Source organism: Colossoma macropomum, unplaced genomic scaffold (assembly GCF_904425465.1).
Source record: "Colossoma macropomum unplaced genomic scaffold, Colossoma_macropomum, whole genome shotgun sequence".
In the NCBI taxonomy this organism is placed as follows: domain Eukaryota; kingdom Metazoa; phylum Chordata; class Actinopteri; order Characiformes; family Serrasalmidae; genus Colossoma; species Colossoma macropomum.
Genome location: NW_023494810.1, coordinates 18,941,500 through 18,961,008, shown reverse-complemented (window position 1 = coordinate 18,961,008; position 19,509 = coordinate 18,941,500).

Below are 19,509 nucleotides of genomic sequence, written 5' to 3'. Positions count from 1 at the left end.
GCCTCTTTTTTTACCGACCAATCACAGGCTCTGTTGCATAGTGTCTTCGTCTGTGAAGTTCGCCCAGCTGCCATGAGCACGACACGGCGAACGAAGCCTCCGCGTGACGTCTGCGGTTGTTTGTTTTCTCCGCAATTACGGCACATTGTTCGCTGAAGCCAGGTGAACATCGTCTCCGCAAGAAGTCTGCTGAGGGCTTTACCTTTTAAATGGCGTCTTTCAAGCCTGAAAGAGTAGATAGGCTTGTGTTGCTTTCAAGAAACCTGTAAAGAACTTTGTGGTTTGCACTTTTCTTAATGTAAGGAGGTCATGCTTGCACATTATTTAAAGTGAGAGTTGCTTGTGAGCTTTAAGGAAGCTGCTTGCTATTCTTAAAATAATATCACTAATTAAGATGGTTCTATTATGTTTTAATTATTGTTATTTTTTTGTTACAAATTTTGTTGTGCTTGCACAATTTAAGTCCCTTGAAAGGCTATTTAAAAGTAACCACTATTTGCACAATTTAATAATTATAGGTGGTACTTTTACTATTTTTGCACTTCTGCAGTCTTTAAATTAAAGTGCAAAAAAGAAATTGTCTTTTTCCAATGGCATTATGCAAGAACCAAAAAAAATAAATAAATAAATAATCGGAATCGAGAATCGTTAATAAATTTGAAAATAATCGATATTTTACTTTTTTGCAGTATCGCCCAGCCCTACGTCCATGTATCTGCTTATTCTACTCATGATTTTGACCTGGCCTGACGCCTGGGTTTTTACAGCCGCATAATACATTTAAATTCATTATTATGGTTTGCTGTTGTTATTTTTGTTTTGCTACGTTTTGTGTCTATTTTGTTATACAGGGAGAGGTTTCTCACTGGAAATCAAGTTTTAATTTTCTAAAAAAATGTATGAACATCAGACAGATATTTAGATTTATGAGTATCTTAAACAAAGATACTGTTGTGATGTGTTTACTGTAACATAGAGGAGCAGAATATTTAGGTGACGCTGGTTTACAGTACAAAAATATCTGCTAAAAGTCCGCCCAGGACTTTAATTCCCAGAACTCCTTGCTCTATCGCATGACTACAGACTCTCACAGATCTACCTATCAGCGCTCCTCATCTCCGGACTTCTGATTGCACTCACACCTGTTCCATATTTCCTTTGTCATTTAGTTTAGTATATAAGCCTGGGCTTTAGGCTAGGTACTTTGCAAAGCATCATCACCAGTGTGTGTGTACATAAGCATTTCTCTTATGTATCTGATTGCCTACCTTTGTGTGACCTGTTTTCTGTTTAATGACTTTGATTCTCGCTGTTCCCTTTTGTTCTGTTTTAGTGTTCTGGTTTTTGACTTCCTGCTTTGACTCTACAACTGTGATTTTGGACAACCTCTTTATTCTTAAAGATCTTAATTCAAGCCTCTGCTGTGAGCGTCTGGGAAACATTTCTCCCAGTATTTTGTAAAGCATTCCGTCCTCAGTTGTAACGTAAATGTAAGTCTTTCCATTGAGTAAATTTCATGGACTATTTCAAGCCACTGTTTTTTTGATAGGGGGTCTGGCTGCATCCACTTTCTTGTTATGGCCTTATACTAGCTACCAATAATATTTTAAGCAGGTATTTATTGTTCTTCCCTACTAACTGGAGCACTTTCCCAAAACAAAGATTCACTCATGATAGCTCATACATAATTCCAAATAGGTCCCCAATGACATTTCTAATCTTTTCCCAAAAAGACAGAATTATTGGACATCCCAAAAAATATGAAAATTATCGGCAATTTGACTCTCCAACACTGTCCCTGGTGACTTTTTTGGTTGATGAGAGCTCTTCTTTTTGGAGTATAAAAATACCTAACCAAACATTTCCAATTAAATTCTTTTAATCTTGAATATGATGTTGACACTCTCCATCTGCAGAAGTTATCACAGTCTTCATCCAAGATTGATATGTTGCATTCTTTTTCCCATTTTAATTTTATATATGACGTTGAGTCTCCTTTGGTTATTTGAATAGTCCTGTGTATATTTGAAATCAGTCTTCTGTTACCCTTCAAGCTTGTAGATATTAATAAATGCTCTAATCAGAATGTCTTTTGGTATATGAGTCGTTTTCAGTTCTGTGATATAATAATTTCTAATTTGTAAATATCTGTAAAAATCTTGCTTGTCTAATTAAAAATCTTCAGCCAGATGAGCACAAGATTCAAACTCACCTCCTGTAACCATAGTACATTAGGCTGTTATTCCTTTCTTTGTCCATAGTTTAAATCTTATATCTAATTCAGCTGGTTTAAATTGTTCATCATACCCCACCCACTTCAAAATTTTCACCTGTTCATTTAGTTGTAATTTCTTAACCACTCTAAACCATACTGTTAGAGCCAACTTAGTCCATCTGTTTAGCTTATAATCGATTTTCAGACTACTATATCCAAGTAATGACTGTAAGGGAATAGAGATCTGTGTTACTTAATAAGTTTTCCATCAAGCTTCAAACAGCAGCAAGCCAGAGCTCTAAGTTGTGCTGCTGTATAATAATCCAGTAAACATGGAAGAGCTCTCCCTCCTTTTTCTTTAGGGAGCTGCAGTGTCTTATATCTTATCCTAGATCTTCTTTCAGACCATATAAACCTTGAAATCCATTTATCCCTTTCCCAAACTGACTTTGGGGAATATCAACTGGTAATGAAATAAATATAACAGGCGTGGCAGAGTTCTATTCAATTGGACATATCTAAGGGCAATATTGACCACCTATCTGTATCTGACTTTGTTTTATTTATGGAGACATAGTTAGTGTTAGTTTGGTATAAATTTATAGTATCATTTGGTAAATTTATTCCCAAATACCTATTTAAATGTGGATTCTTCCTTAATTTCTTCTGCAGGTTGAAAATTATATGTGAGAATTTGTGTTTTTTATTTAGATTTAAATTGTATCCTGAGAAGGATCCAAATTGTTCTAGAAGTAAAAAAAATCTGGAATACTGGAGCCGGGGTCCGCCAGGGATAGAAGCACGTTATCTGCTTATAAAGAAATTTTATAATCTTCTCTTCCAGTTACTATCCTGTTTATTTTAGTGTTTTCCTGCACAGCCTGAGCCAAAGGTTCTATAAAAAGAGAAAACAAAGCCAGAGACAATGGGCATCCTTGGCATGTTCCTCTCTTGAACTTAATTGTTTTCAGTAGATGGCGACTAACTCTTATTCTGGCAGTTGGTGAGGTATATAAAGCTCTAAAACACTGTATGCTTTTATCATTAAATCCCATTCTGGCAAGGGTTAAATATAAATACTCCCAACTAACTATCAATCAAACACTTTTTCTGCATTCAGACTAATTAAAGCTGAGCTAATATGTTTCTTTTTGTATGTAACTAATTATGTGTAATGTATATTGTATATTGTCTTGTGTCTGTCTGTTTCATATAAAAAGGCAGTTTTGTCTAACTCTACCAATTCTGGAATGATGTTTTCTAATCTTCTTGCTAAAATGGACGTATATAATTTATAATCCACATTCAACACTTAAATAGGTCAAAAGGATGAGCATTCCACCCTTTCCTTCTTTAGGGATAACAGAAATGATAGCCTCATTCCATGAAGGTGGAATTCGCTCCCCTGCAAGTGTATGGTTGAAACACCTAAGCAACATAGGTGTTATATGACTTTTCTTATCTTATACCACTGGGAGGGGAAGCCATCACTTCTGGGTGATTTATTTGAGTTGAGGTTTGAGATGGCTTTCTCTTATTCCTCCTTAGTTATATCTGTGGTTACCTCCTCATTTTGAACTGCTGCTATAGTTGGAAGATCTAGTGATTCTAGAAAATATTTTATAATTCCTGCTTCTGCTGTATCAGGTTGGTTATACAATTTTGTATAATATATCTCAAATGATTCCTGGATGTGTTCCAGTTTACTACTAATTATTTTAGTTTCAGGGTTTCTAATTTCACTTACAGTATTCTCAGTCTTTTGTTTCTGCAGTCTCCATGAAAGAATTTTCATTGCCTTTGAGCTCACTTCATTTTTCTATCTCCTCATCATGCATTTCATTCAGTTCCTGTTTTAACTTTTTAATTTGGTATTTGGGGGTCATTTTTTTAAACATGAGCCATTCCTAATTCTTGTAATGTACTTTAATTTCTTTGTATTTTTTATATCTGTTGTGAAGATATAGATATTATTATATTATATTAGATATTATTATTATTATTATCATTATTATTACTGTTATTATTAAAGGTACTACTTTTGCAGCATCCCACAGAATATTAGCACTCACTTCACTAGTATCATTCTGTTTTATGTAGGTTGATATGTCTTTTTTTTTGGTTGGTGTTGTAGTATTTTAACATTAGTCAAGACACCCAAGTTAAGTCTCCATAATTTATTTTTGGGTTTATTATTCAATTGTATTGTCAAATACAATTGCATCATCTCATATATGTCAGACATCCCTATGGAGCAATCCATACATTTTTGTCTGTCTGAATCAAACATTATAAATAATCAATTCTTGAGTATATCTTATGCCTCACTGAGTAATGAGTATACTGTCTTCCTGAAGGGTGTAACTTTCTTCATACATCTACTATACCCAATTCTTGGAGTACATTATTTAAGATTCGAGTCTGTGGGTTAGCCGCAGACTGGCCAAATTCATAAAGCTATGAAAATTATGTTAGCATTTACCTGCCAAAAAATGGCATGTGTGACTGTCTCATGTAAATACTTTATAATTGCAAGTGTAATTGTAATTGATACAAATTTCAAATGATTACCCCAAATTACCATAGGGTTCTAAGGGTTGAGAACAGAGTAAAACAGAGGTGGTGAGTAACAAAGTACAAGTACTTAAAAAATGCTTAGGTATCTGTACTTTGAGTACTTCTGTCACAATATTTGTACTTTTGCACACTACATTTCAAAAGAAAAATATGTACTTTTTATTTACTACATTTTTAAAATGGCTTGTTACTTAAGTTTTAACTAATGCATCCGATCACTTGAAGAAAATGTGTAGAGATCTGTCTCTAACACAACTAATTACAGAGCCAACATGACCACACCAAGTCAACTCTAATACATTTATCCAACAGACCTGACAAAATTATTTCTAGAGGTGTATTTGACCCTGGTTTTAGTGACCACATCCGATAGCCGTATCGGATGCATTAGAAACACAAGCACAATAAATTGAGGCTCTCAGATGTTGGTTAAAAGAAACCCAACCTTTTTAAATGACCTGGTGCTACACTTCTGAAATCTCACAGATTGATTTAGCATTAGACCATTTTAGCAAGACTTTCCTGGCTGTGGTAAACAAGCATGCCATTATTAAAATATTAAAATACAAGATATTACAGAATTGAACCAGGGACTTGATCTTCCTTGCTCAATGTGAGAAATAAAGCATGGGCCCTCACAAGAAAAAATGGTGACAGAGACCAATCGTTTACTTTCAGGCAGCTAAGGAATAAATGTATTTCGTACATCAGAAAAGCTGAAGCAGAATTTTATCTTTAGACATTTACAAATTCAGCTTCAAACACATTAAAATGCTGAAAGACAGTTAATTTGCTCAAAAACAAATCAATGCCTAATCCAGCCCATACTGTAATCAATGATCAACAGCTTTCTAATCAGAGAGAGCTCAACCAAGCATTTAATACTCACTTTGCAAGTGCTGGACATTTATTTGATAATACTAATACAGAACCAAATCTCGATGAAATAGATACACCCCCTGCTGTAAGGCATGATCTCTTTACAATTCACCCTTTCTCTCCTTGCAAAGTAGCTAAATCCCTTAACACCATCAACACTATCCTCTCCTGTACTTTGTTTAGTTTGGACCCCTTTTTTTCTGAGGCTTGTGACCCCTGTTATTGTAGAATACATTACATATGTTTTTAATTTATCTGTTTTATCAAGTGGAATTCCCAGTGTCTGGAGAACAGCACATATAATTCACAAAGGAAGTGATGCCTTAATAATATTATTAATAATAATAATAGAAACCTTAATAACTGTAAGCCCATCATCAAAACTCTCATGTTTAGCCAAAATCTTGGAAACTTTAGTGAATGATCAATTTAGACATTTCTCCATGGAAATTCAGTCTTGTCAGGCTACCGATCTAGTTTTAGAGAAAATCACAGCACTGTCTCTGCTGCTACTCTCGACTTAGTTGATCTTTTCAGTGCCATCGATAGAAAGAAACATTGTGCAGTCATTCTCATTGATCTCTCTAAAGCTTTTGATACAGCCAGTCATTTCCTATTTTAAACCTATAAAACAAAACATTGGTTTTGACCACAGGGCTACCAACTGGATTAAAGTAGAACCAAAGTAAAGTAAATCAGCGCTACTACTGGTAACTTAAGGTTGTCTCTCAAGGTTCGATTCTCAGACCAGTATTATTTAATGTTTATATTATTGACATTGCCACCTCAATTGTCGATTACAAAGTGCATTAATATGCTGATGAAGCCATCTTGTACTGCTCAGCTGACTATTGTAGTACTGCAGTGGAAAAACTACAGCATTCTTTCAATACCCTACAAATGGCTTTTTGCGTTTTTACAGTTTTACATGAACTAGTCTTAAATGTTGAGAACTAAATTTATGCTGTTTTTCAGAGCCTCTAACATTGACTTTAATACTTTTACAATCACAACTCTGAAGGGATTTGACATTGAAAGACTTAGTGAGCACATATACTTTGGCATATGGCTAGACAAAAATGCCCTTTTAAATACCATGTTAACAAGCTTACATGAGGCAAAAACTTGGCTTCCTGTATGAAAACAAAGTGTATTTCCCAATGCAATAAGGAAAAAGATCTTTGAAGTAACACTATTGTCTATCCTGATCTATGGTGTAATATAAAGATATGCATCTGCAGCTACTCTGAAATCTTTAGATTTTGTGTACCAGTCTGCTTTACGATTCATTAATGGTGACTCATAAAATACCTGTCACTGTGTACTATATGAAAAGGTCAGCTGATCATCTTTGGCTGTGAGTCGAGAGACACATTTGGCCTTTTTTACCTACAACCCCATTTCCAAAAAAGTTGGGATGCTGTGCAGAATGTAAATACAAATAGGATGCAATTAAATGCAAATTATGTAAACCATATGTTTAAATGAAAATAGTACAAGGACAACATATCAAATGTTGAAACTGAGAAATTTTATTGTTTATTTATTTATTTTTTTAAATATATGCCCATTTTGAATTTGATGCCAACAACACATTCCAAAAAAGTTGGGATGGGGGCATGTTTACCACTGTTTTTCGTCACCTGTTCTTTTAATAACACTCTGTAAGCTTTTGGGAACTGAGGAGACCAACTGCTGTAGTTTTGAAATTGACATGTTTTCCCATTTTTGCTTTACATAGGATTTCAGCTGCTTAACAGTTCGGGGCTCCTTTGTTGTTGTTTTTTTTCATTTCATAATGCGCCAAACCTTTTCAGTGGTGACAGGCACCCAGACTCTTTTAATATGGAGCAATGCCGTTGTAATACATACAGAATGTGGTTTGGTATCATCTTGCTGAAATAAGCAAGGCCTTCCCTGAAAAAGATGTTGTCTGGATGGCAGCATATGTTGCCAAACGTATATATCGTTAGCATTAATGGTGCCTTCAGAGATGTGCCAGTCACCCATACCATGTGTACTAATGCACCCTGGATCTTTAACTGTGGACTGATAACAAGCTGAGTGGTCTTTTGCCTGGTGTCCATGATTTCCAAAAATATTTAAAGTTTTGACCACAGGACATTTCTCTACTTCCCTTCAGTCCATCTTAAATGAGATTACACAACTTTATCAGTCCTTTTCTTGCCCGTTCCTTTTTTGGAATGTGTTGTTGACATCAAATTCAAAATGGGCATATATTTTTCAAAAACCAATAAAAGTTCTCAGTTTCAACATTTCATATGTTGTCTTTATACTATTTTCACTTAAATATATGGTTTAAATGATTTGCGCATCATTGCACTTTTGTTTTTATTTACATTTTGCACAGCATCCCAACTTTTTTGGAAATGGGGTTGTATAAAGTGCTTACTGGCCATTTGCCGTCATATATCACAAAAATGCTCAGTGTAAATAATGCATTTTACCAGACTTGTTCCAGTGATTAGATCACCCTTCAGGTGCCGAGAGCTTTTGCTGAACTGGGACAATCTGCTTTTAGCTACAGTGCACCAGTGAGCTGAAATTCATTACAGGAAACTCTAAAGCTTAACTTGCTGGTGTCACGTGAACATTTGAAACTTTTAGTCTCTGTTCTCTTCCACTCAGCTTGCAATGGTTTATCACTTTTTAGCATTGGATATTATTTTTTTTACAATCCATTTTTTCAATCTCTAATTTCTGTATTGGATCAGCTGCATTGTAAATAAGGGTCTCCCTCAATGTATTCTGAGTTTAAGTAAAGGATGATTAATTGTCTGAACATCAGCTATGCATGTGAACTGGATGCCATGCTGGAGTTCATGCATAGGTATTATTCAAAGCCTTGTCACATTTCTTTGTGTACTAAATGCTTCAGTTCATTTTAGAAGTGTATAAGTACACCATATTGCCAAAAGTATTCACTCACCCATCCAAATCATCGAATTCAGGTGTTCCAATCCCTTTCATGGCCACAGGTGTATAAAACCAAGCACCTAGGCATGCGGACTGCTTCTACAAACATTTGTGAAAGAATGGGTTGCTCTCAGGAGCTCAGTGAATTGCAGTATTGTACCGTGAAAGGATGCCACCTGTGCAAGTCCATTCGTGAAATTTCCTCACTACTAAATATTCCACAGTCAACTGTCAGTGGTATTATAACAAAGTGGAAGCGATTGGGAACGACAGCAACTCAGCCACGAAGTGGTAGGCCACGTAAAATGACAGAGCAGGGTCAGCGGATGCTGAGGCGCATGGTGCGCAGAGGTTGCCAACTTTCTGCTGAGTCAATCGCTACAGACCTCTAAACTTCATGTGGCCTTCAGATTAGCTCAACAGTGCGTAGAGAGCTTCCTGGAATGGGTTTCCATAGCCGAGCAGCTGCATCCAAGCCATTACACCAAGCGCAATGCAAAGTGTCGAATGCGGTGGTGTAAAGCAATGGACTGTGAATCTGAGTTCTCTCACTCATCACAGATTTAATTTTAAATGGAGAGCATTAGCAGTGTGATACCAGTAATGTTACTGTTCAGATGTTATGGCATGTATCCACATATGTCCACAGCTTGGCTCTATTTCAGCTTCTATTCTGAGGTATAGTTTAAATTATTATTATTATTATTATTATTATTAGGGTCCAAGCACACAGTGCATAGGACCCTATTGTTTTTGTTAGAGTTTTTCTTATTCTTCTTATTCTTTTTCTCCGATAAAACGAATCGCCCAGACCAAACCGTAAGTCCTAGAGACATGAAACTTGGTCAATAGGTAGTAGTCCCTCCTGCTACTCAGGTTCGAGAAATGAGCCCAATCGGCCTAAAGGTGGCGCTATTGCGCAACACAACGCGTTTGGCTCCATAATTCCTTCCCCAGATTTTTGACAGACATGACATATTTTTTTTCCTGATTCCTTCCAACAAAACAACTTTGTAATTTGGACCATTAAGCTCCACCTACTTAGATTTTGAGCTAATTTGCATAATATGCGAAACCTACTTTTGCGAACTAGTCCTGCAGTTTTCATCCTATCCTCATGTTTTTGGTGTCAAAAAATACAGAAAAGCCTGATCCTCAATAATTATCCAGCATATTTTTGATTTTATAATCAAAATGGCTGCCATATGCAAATGAGTCCTTCTGGAAAAATGAAAATAATTCTTATTTAATTGAAAAATCTGTAACTCGAGAATCCTTCACCCAAAAAATTTGAAACTTGACAGGCTTATTCCTAAAGAGACTCTGAGGACACCTATCAATTTTTGTGCGCATAAGTCATTAGGGGGCGCTGTAAATGCTATATAGCTTTTTTTCAGCATCCGTACATCCGATCAAGTTGAAACTTTGCAAGTACCATCTATTCCAAAGACTATAAGTGAATCTTTCAGGACACTTCGAAATATTTAAATTTATGACCGCCATCGGCCAGTAAGCTTTCAGCAGCCATTTGACAGGCTTAACATTGGCCAATCCTCATGATACTTGATAACTATTTCTATCTCACCATCCTCTAACAACCTGTGAAGTTTCAAAATATTTGGCCTCTGGGGGGCGCTATTACTGAAAATCAAGTATATCTTGTACAAATTGTCATTTTTGGTCAAATACCTTAGATGGCCTCATGCAGTGCAGTGTTCCAAACCATTTCCTCATTTGAAGTCTATTAAAAAAGTACTTAGTTTTTTCAATCGTCAAATGTTTGAAATTAGCACTTTTCGAACTAGTCTGTAGCCTCTCTAGGTAAATAATTATCCAGCATATTTTCCATTTTTTGCTCATTGTGGTCTTCCTCCATCACTAAATCATTGCGGCCATAGCAGTGCTAGCTTTAATTGCTATAACTCATCAGTCCTTGGTCCAAACATCTTAAAATTTTAAGTATGTTTATAAATTGAGACTCCAATGTGGCTTGCAAAATTTGATCCTGAATGGCCAATAGGGGGCGCTGTAGCACTCAAAAACACCTAAAATCTTTAAAAATGTTGTTACAACAATAGTACAAAGTCTACAGATAAATAAGAGGTGTCTTTTGATAACTTTGTAATTACATGTTATGTCATAAATTGGACTCCTTCTCTGGTATTTTGAATTATTTATTTAAAGACTACAGCTTGTAATACCAAGGTCAAAAGGTCAATCTGAACAAAACTCAATGAAAATCTTTGACAAAGGTCCCTGATCAATTTTCATAACATTGGAAGACCTTTGGACCAATTTTGACCCACTTTCACTGAGGTCCTTTATGCTTAAAGGCCCTTATGGGTCCATTGGGTCTGTTTATGTCCTGCTTGTCAACGCCTTTAACATGGAGAAACTAAATACTTTGCAAACACAACAAAGTCAGAAATGTTACCATTACTCATGTATTTCTTCAAACCTTTGAAGATCAGTAAATTGAAATATAAACATTTATTAGGTTTTAAAGCCCTTGCTCATTGTTCTTGACAAATGAAGGCCTGTTGATAAACTCTGATTTCTTTTCGGCCTCTCTGCCTCGAAGGCCCAAAGTGCGTTAGGCCTTATTAGGCCTATTAGGCTCAAAGTGCATGAGAGCTTCTTGGGCTTATGTGTGCTTGGACCCGCTCATTGCCGCTTGCGGCTATATTTATTATTATTATTGTTGTTATTATTTTTATTATTATTAGCAATAATAATTTTATCTTGTGCCTTTAGACCTTTGGGTGTAGAATGTCATTTTCAAAAAAAATACCGGTAAATAAACAATAATTGGTAAGATAAATGAAATCTATATTTTTGCAAGCTTCTTTTTTATGGGCTATGCATTTGATTGCAGAATGAATTATGTTAATGTGAAGGTATTCTAAAGATATGTCCGATGCATTTAATAATACAATTAATTTTTAACCCTGTTTTTTTTTTTTTACAGTTTCACCAGTGAACTTAATTAAACATTGTATACTTTTACTGAAATGCTGGTTTTTTTTTTGTTTTTTTTTTAAATTAAGCAGTTGTATTTTAAAATAGGAAGTGTCTAGGCATAATTCACTTAAACATTAGAAGTCTATTTCAGAAAGGTACACTGGACCAATTGAAAGCTCTAATCTCACAATCAGATGCAGATATTGTTGTATTACAGGAAACCTGGCTAAGACATTCCGTAAGTGATGCTGACGTAGCTCTTAATGATTATAACTTATAGAATTTGAATTGAAATAGAATTGACAGAGGAAAGAGAGGTGGAAGAGTTGCTATCTAGTTAAGAGATCATATCCAGGCTAAACTTCTACTACTTTGAAGTCTTTAAAGAATAATGCTTTGAATTCTTAGCCTGGAAAGTATGCCTCAGCAAAGTCCTTTTAGGAAAGTCTGTTCATTCGGCGGTCATCTTTGCAACGCTGCCGAGCATTTATTTCCAGCCATACAAGACCAGACTCCTATCTCTTTGACTTGTAATAGTGGGGATCTACAGGCCTTCTTGTGCTTATTTTTCTGCAATTGATGATATAGCTGAACTTTTATCTCAACATACTTCTTCAGAAATGCTGATCCTAGGTGATTTTAATCTTAACTGGTTTACTAAGGCATCTGAACGTTTTAAGGAACTTTGTGGTAATCTCTCCCTCACACAGCTTATTACTGAGTCAACTAGGCCAAATCTAAAAAACATTAGAAAATCCATTTTGATTGACCTAATGTTATCCATTTGTAGTCACAAACATGACAGGCTCGTGTGTTTTCAATCTTGGTTTTAGTGACCACTGTCCTATCGGATGCATTAGAAATACCAACATGATGAAAACAGGCTCAAAGGATAATGGTTAGAAAATTTTTTTCAACATTTTAATGAACAAGCTTTTCTTTCTGACCTAGCAATGAGCCAAATTCACTCCATATTTGGCAATTCAGACATCAACATGGCACTAGATCATTTACTAAACTATTCCTGAAGATAGTCAATAAGCATGCTGCTTTAAAAAAAAATGTTTCGTTTAGCTCTGGTTCTACTCTAATTGAACTAGAAACAAAGCTTGTACATTTGCCAGACGAACGAGGATGGATTTTTCAAAATTGTTTTTAAATTTATTCCTATTAATGTGCCTAATAGTTTTATTTGAATGTTTTGATTTGTTGATCGTATTTGTCTTAAAGTTTCCTCATTTTTATTTGTCTTATGTATTGTTTTAATACATTTTTTTTGGCCTTTTGGTTTATTTTCTTTGCTATAAGTTTACTATCATAAATTTATATTTACTCTTTTTCAATCCTTTGTTTTTTGCATAATGCTCAGCTACACTGTCAATGAGGATCACCCTCAATGTACTCTGAGTTTAAATAAAGGTTGATTGATTGAGAAGCAAAAAAATGCAACCAAATTTTTAACACTGAACTTGATGTATGGAAAAATATCCCTGCAGATTTCTTTGAAAAACTGAAAGCAAGTCTCCCAACAAGAATGGAGGCTGTATTTGAAGAGTGAATTTTGAATCAGCCGTGGAAGTTATGAACTCTTCCACCAGATGGTGCTGGAGTCAAATAAAATGTGATACATAATTTCAGTTTAGCTATAAAAGGAAATATAACAAATAAGACGCTAATATATACTGTTTCTAATTATCAGTAAACCTTTATTTCGACTCAGAAGTACACTGATGGTGACCTTCATTTACAATGTAGACAAGCAAGTTAAACAGGGATTAAAAAAAGTTAAAATAAAATTTATCAGCTAAAACAAATCAAAATCCCCTAGACAATATTTATAAAATAAATAAAAATAACATCACAAATAGGCATAAAATAACTTAAAAGTAAAAGACTAAGATAATAAGCAAGATAATAAGCAATAAGAAAATAAAAATCTAAAGATAAAATTATTTAATAAAACTTTACAGGTCATCCACGTATTAGATCACCAAGGTAGTTATATTTTGTGACTCTCTCAAAACTGGATCCAGTCAGGGTTTTGATTTTTAGTGTTAAAATCAGTTACTGTGGGCTAAAGCAGCATATATTTTGTTTTCTTGCATTCAAAACTAGCTTATGCTTGTACAGAGCAATCTTTTAGGCTCTGAAGGAGCATTGTGTTTTTCTACTGCTGCGTGAAGAGAGTCAGCTGAACAATACAGAACAGTGTCATCTGCATACAAGTGCATTTTGCAGTCAGAGGCAGAGGCAGCAAGATGATTAATATAGAAATTAAAAAAGACTGGACCAAGGACCAAACCTTGTGGGACATTGTTGCCTGTCAAAGAGGTAGTTTTGGGCTCAAGTTTGTTGTATTTTTATTAAAACTGTTTGTAAAGTATTTAATAGAAGTGAATGAGCAACAGTAAAAAAGGCTTTGGTTAGATAAATAAAAAAGCCAGCACAGTGCTTCTTTCTGTCTATGGCCATGATAAGATCATTTGGGTGATAGCAGAGTAGTAGCAGAGATGGTGCTGTATCTTTTCCTAAAACCTGGTTGGTAAATAAACAGGACAGAATTTTCATTAAGCTGGGTATTTCTAAAGTTCTTAATTTTCAAAATTCTGGATTCTAAACTTGCTTGCTAAGCAATAAAGATTCAAAATAACTGGAGTAGCAAAATGCACAAATTAGGGGTCCAATCCTTCCTCTCCTGTGGCTTTTTGAAGGTTAACAGCGGTGAGAGTGCGTTAGCCACTACATATAGCAAAGGGAACCTAAATACATATTTTCTTTTATACTAGGTTAATCTTGCTCTTGTGGTACAAAATGTTCAAAGTATGTCCTGTTAATAACTTTCCAAAGACCAATAAATGGCCATTGGTTTTGCCAGCATTTTTCTCTGTCTGTGTAAACTGGGCAGTCCTAACCATGGGTAGCACACATGCAAGCAGTATGTACCACTTGCCCTAAACAGCGTTTAACAAAACTATGTCATCTGGCCACGCTAGCATTCCCTGGATACACACTCTCATCAATATATTAAGACAATGCCCAAACAGTCTCATTAGCAAGCTTCTTTTTTTCATTTAAACTTTGCTGAGTGTTTAAAGCTGTACTTTGTAAGATTTGTTTGTTAATATTGTAAAAAAAAAATGCATTACTGAGTCAAGAAGAAAAAACTAAAATATGGTGTTTTTGCACTGCTGCGAGTCTCTCTATAGAGCCTGAAATTATTAATTTAAAAGTCAGAGCTGTCAGCAGTCCCATTTTTGCTTCTGACTTCATTCTCTGTTTGGGAAACATGTAATGGTAAAGTTGTTTTAGCTGTATAGCTAAATATAGTCTTCTGATTTCATCCTCATCCATTTGATAAACCGGGCTAGCCATTATATATATGTATATATATATATATATATATATATATATATATATATATATATATATATATATGTAGGCAGATTTTTCTACAGGCATGATGTCTGCCTAAAGTACCAAGCATGTTCAACTAGTGCAGCTCAAGAGCCATGTTTTTACAACAATCACTCAACATATTTAAAGCTCTGTGAACATGGTTTCAAATGTTTACATTTTCAGTTTAATGGTAAAGGTATGCCACGGAAGAAACGTTTACCAGTTTTTTATATATATATATATATATATATATATATATATATATATGTATATGTGTGTGTGTATATGTATATATAAATTAAAACAATTTAATAGTAGATAAATGTTCCATTAATTTCGATGTGCTTAACTGCATAGATGTATCTGAATGCAAAATGATTGACAATCATCATTGCAATATAAAAACCCAGCTCTGGTGGTGTTCTTCTGAAACGGAGGTGACACAAGCTCCTGTTATAAGTTGGCATGGTCATATTTGCATACAGGGTGGAGAGATTTCTTGCGTGCCTTATTGTGCACAATACCTGTAAAGTACAATTGCAGGGAAATACTGTGAGCTTTGATGTTAGGGGAGCATTAGCATTAGCTCTTTATTCCTGTATTTAAAGTGGACCACTATCTATCACTCTCTTGTAAATTAAGTTCTTTGCTTATAGTACGATCCAGCAACAAGTGGCTAACAAAAGTAGGAAGGAGCATCTGGCTACAATGCGAACAACGTGTAATACTTACAGAACAAGCACCGTTAACAAATTTAGAAAAGCTTTGTATCTCTTTGTATCTCCACAATTGAGTGCTAGGGAGCACCTTACCCTTTTTCATTCCTCTTATAGTGTAGGAGAAAATGGAAAAAAGACAAACTGCAAATATCCTTCAGAATTAAAAAAAAAAGGTTTTTGAGCGCTTTTCAGCAAGCAGTTAAAACAGCTAGGGAGAATTATTTCTCCAAAATAATATCGAGAAATTGTCGTAGACTAGTGCTGTTCAGTACAATTAACTTCGTACTAAACCCTTCAGTGTACCATAGCCTAGATACATCTCTAAAACTTATGAGAACTTTCTACCTTTTTTCATTAACGAGATTAATAACATCAGATTAAATATCACACCCTCGACTCACAATTTTGTATCTGACGAAGAGCAAGCTGCACCTTTAAGGCAATTCGAACCCATTTCCCTTTCTTGCTTGAAAAACATTGTAGCCCATATGAAGCCTTCTACATCACTGTGCGATGTCATCCGCATGAGACAATTTATATAGTAAGCCCTTGTATTTCATCTAGTATAAATGCCTGCTTAAATTCTGGTACTGTTCCTACTTACTTTAAATGTGCATTAATTCAGCCCTTTCTCCAAAAAAAAAAAAAATTAATAATCTTAATGTAACGATCCTCAATAACTTTCATCCAATTACATAATTACATCTTCTCTTGAAAGCTATGGAAAAATAGTTCTTTCACTGCTGTGGTCCCATTTAAATAAAAATTGTATTTTCAAAACTTTTCAGTCTGGTTTTAAAGCCCTTCATAGTACAAGGTCCACCTGATTAAAAGTGACAATTTAATATTTGCTGTGGACTGATAACAGTGCTGTTTGCATCCTGTTAGACCTCAGTGCCGCCTTCGACACTGTTGATCAAAACATTCTTACTAAATGCCTTGAGCACACGGGTTGCATGGGACAACCCTAGACTGGTTCAGATCTTACCTGTGTCATACGACTTTCTCAGTCAATGGGCAATTGTTTTTAATCTGTTGCCACCATTGATTATGGATCCCCCCAGCTTTCTATATTAGGGCTTGTCCTTTTTTCAGTGTACATGCTTCCATTAGGTAATCTCTTTTGATTGTTATGCTGATGATATGCAACTCAGTATCCCTCTAAAACTCAACAACATCTGCTCATTCTAGTGAGTGTCTAGAGGATATTAAAAGCTTGAAGGCAACAACTTTTTACAACTCAATGAAGAGAAAACCAATATTATTTTTTCGGCCCTTCTAAAGACACTTAGAACATATTAAATTATCTAGGAGCACTCTCACAATTTGTAAAGCCACGTGTTAATAATCTTGGTGTCATTTTGATTCTGACCTCAGACTTGACCAGCAAATCAACAGTGTTGTCAAATGCAGTTTTTAACAATTCCATACAATTTCATAAAATAAAATTTAAGACTTTCAAGTAAAAATAAATATCAAGACTTGGAAGAAATCATTCATGCTTTCACTTATTCATGTTTAGATTATTGTACTTCTCTGTAAATAGGACATCATTGGCTTGCCTCCAATTAGTACATTAGTATATTAGAGCAGGCACCAAGAAAAGGGACCACATCACCCCAGTTTTGGACTCCCTTCGTTGGCTGGCCTCCTGTCTATTACAGAATCTAATTTAAGATTCTTTTATTTGTTTTTAAAGCTCATAATAGGCTAGCCCCTCCTTACATTGCAGACTTGCTCCTAACTCGGTGCTGTTCCACCATCTAGGTTGAAGTGTAAAGATGACTATATTTTGGAAGTCGCTGCTCCGAAGCTGTGAAACAGCTTCCCTTAATATTAGAAACACATCATCGTTACCGTTTTCAAATCATGACAACTGCTTGTCTGTCTTGACAAATGTCACTCGTCACTCAAGGGCCAACCACCTGGCAACAGAACACAGATATATCAGGTTGTGCTACATACTTCCTAGCATGGATGATTCCCAAACAGACAGGGCATGCAGACTTGGCCTGGTCTTTCTTGTGAACGGCAAAACCACATGCCTGAGGACAAGGATGCATGTTTTTTTCCCAGGCCAAGAACTTGCAGATAGCCATTAGCTAAGTTAAACAGCCTAGCTCAGAGACATTGCAAAGTTAACTAGAAAGGGAAGGTTTGTGAATGAACTTTAAATTGGCCTGAAAAAGCCAGCTAATTGCATTAAAACATTAAAATGTTGGTTGAAATGTTGTGAAGATGTTGCTAAGCGGATGCTGCAGTGTCCAAGGTGGATGGTAATGCATTGCTAGGTGCTTCCGTAAATGAAGTTCCACCTTAAATTCAGTGCCACCTTAAATGTAGTTCCACCTTAAATTTAGTGACACCTTATATGGAGTTCCACCTTAAATTCTGTGCCACCTTAATTTTAATGCTATCTTAAATGAAGCTCCACCTTAAATGCTGTGCCACCTGAATTTTAGTGCTACCTTAAATGGAGTTCCACCTTAAAATTCAGTGCTATGTCAATTGCAGTCCCACGTTAAATTCAGTGCCACCTTAAATGTGGATCCACCTTAAATTCTGTGCCTCCTTAAATGATGCTCTACCTTAAATTCAGTGCCACCTTAATTTTAGTGCTACCTTAAAATGGAGTTCAACCTTAAATTCAGTGCCATGTTAAATGTAGTTCCACCTTAAATTCAGTGCCAACTTAATATTAGTGCCACCTTAAATTTAGAGCCACCTTAAATTTATTGCTATTTTAATTGCAGTTCCACCTTAAATTCTGTGCCACCTTAATTTAAGTGCTACCGTAAAATGTTCCACCTTAAATTCTGTGCTACCTTAATTTTAGTGTTATGTTAATTGCAGTTCCACCTTAAATTCAGTGCCACCTTAATTTTAGTGCTACCGTAAAATGTTCCACCTTAAATTCTGTGCTACCTTAATTTTAGTGTTATGTTAATTGCAGTTCCACCTTAAATTCAGTGCCACCTTAATTTTAGTGCTACCTTAAATGAAGTTCCACCTCAAATTCTGTGCCACCTTAATTTTCAAGCTACCTTAATTGGAAGTGCATGGAGATCCACTCATTTATTGCTTATGTACAGGCCTCCTAAATCAAACAATGATTTTACGAATTATCAGACTTTCTGTCAGTGATTATGCCGACAGCTGAAAGACATTTATGCTGCCCAGCTTAATCTATAATCGGTGAGTTAATTCATCTTCTTGATTCTTTTAACCTTGTCTAGTCTATTAATAGTCCTACTTACACCCATGGTCATACTCTGGATCTTGTTCTATCACATGGTTTTAATATCAGTGAAAATTATGCCGTAGGCCTATTTTTCTATCTCCCACAATTCTGTTATAACAGTGCTCCTAGAGTTCCTGTTGGTCGCTATTGATCTATAAGCCCTATCAGTGTCTGTCATTTTCATATGCCTACATAGATAAATCTGTAAGGAATTCCATTGTGGCTGTATCTCCACAGTTGAGTGCTAGGGAGCACCTTACCCTTTTTCATTCCTCTTATAGTGTAGGAGAAAATGGAAAAAAGACAAACTGCAAATATCCTTCAGTATTAAACAAAAGGTTTTTGAATGCTTTTCGGCAAGCAGTTAAAACAGCTAGGGAGAATTATTTCTCCAAAACAATATCGAGAAATTGTCGTAGACTAGTGCTGTTCAGTACAATTAACTTCGTACTAAACCCTTCAGTGTACCATAGCCTAGATACATCTCTAAAACTTATGAGAACTTTCTACCTTTTTTCATTAACGAGATTAATAACATCAGATTAAATATCACACCCTCGACTCACAATTTTGTATCTGACGAA